At 39.8% G+C, this 1,408-nt stretch overlaps 1 protein-coding gene across 6 annotated transcripts in view; it reads right to left on the bottom strand.

Annotated features, from left to right (window-relative positions):
- LOC106875769 (RYamide receptor) overlaps window positions 1–1,408 on the bottom strand; it is a 30,915-nt gene that overhangs the window by 6,965 nt on the left and 22,542 nt on the right. The window lies entirely within an intron of this gene.

Here is a 1,408-nt window from a genome sequence, read left to right as displayed (position 1 = left end):
GAGCAAGTTGATTACATCAACCCCCAGTGTTTGCATGGTCTTTGTTATCGAGCTCGAAAGTATGAAAGACAAATCGACTCTGGTGGCATTTGAATCCAGAGCGTAAAGGCGAACAAAATGCCTCTAAGCATTTAGACCAATATATTAAACTCCATTTGTGTCCACTCTGGTCGATCTCCAAGAAAAGCCACTCGACTAATTGACATAAGATGATTCAACAACTTTGCATTCTAAATTCTGACCCACAAATTTTCTGTCTCTTCTTCCTGTCTTTTCTACTGCTACTTTAATGACCTCCGCCTCTCAAATTTGACCTGGTGCTTGGCTAAATCATTTAACTATCATATAACTTTGCGCTCAAGTGAAAAGGCATTTAATTTTAGCTACAACCTTGGTCAACACATTTAATATTAGTTGTGTACATCATGGTGAAGTTATTTAATTTTGGCTAGCCATCTTTATAACCACACCGTTTAACTCCAGCTACTTTCATGACCAATATATTGAACTCCATCTGTGTCTATCTAGGGTGACTTCGAAAGAAAGGCCACTCGACTGATTGACATGAAATAGTTCAACATGTCTATATTCTAAATTCTGCCGGACAGATTTTCTGTCTCTTCTTCCTGTCTTTTCTACTGCTACTTTAATAACCTCTGTCTCTCAGACCAGGATTGTCTTCTGATCCCTTCACTCAGGCATTTCAAACATACTCGCCTCTTCTCTTTCCTCCACCCGTATTTTGTACACAATCCACTAAGCCCAACACTAACCACAACACTAAGGGCTTCTTTCCCCGAATTTTGTCCCTCTGGAGTTCCTTGTTTGCCCATGGCTTTCCTGCAGTCGTCAAGAAAGATTTTAACCTCGTTGCCCTCACCGGCCTCAAAGAACCTGTAAAGGCCACGGACATACATCCTTTCTTCAGAACAAACTATTTAAATAATCTAGGTCGCTCTAAATTAAAACATTCATATCAGCTATTTCAATGACCAAAGACAGTTTACTCTGTATTATGTTTATGTTCACTACACTAACGCCACCTTCCAGACACTGAATCCATACTTAAGACATTTAAATCCACCAACCCCAATGGGTAAGATATCCAACTCAAGCTAGCTCTATGGCTACGATATTTAAATCAAAATATGCTGTATATTCAAAGCATATACATCCTGTTGTGCTCACATCCGAGCTACTGAACTTCCGTCCGTTCATTTTCGTTTTTCGTTTTTGGTTGATTCGTATTTCGTTGGTTTTCATTTGCCGTTCCCCACCACCAATGCATTAACTGACCCTCTTAACCGACCTCCCGATCAATAAACGACGGCTTAGAGCAAACCACTTGATTGTTTTGTAGTTTCAACACGTCCCAATCAGTATTGCAATAAAGCGTGATACTTCATTC

The sequence above is a fragment of the Octopus bimaculoides genome, chromosome 21, assembly GCF_001194135.2.
Source record: "Octopus bimaculoides isolate UCB-OBI-ISO-001 chromosome 21, ASM119413v2, whole genome shotgun sequence".
Classification (NCBI taxonomy): Eukaryota; Metazoa; Mollusca; class Cephalopoda; order Octopoda; family Octopodidae; genus Octopus; species Octopus bimaculoides.
The sequence above is the reverse complement of the archived record's forward strand: the minus strand, read 5'-3'. Positions and strand labels throughout refer to the sequence as shown.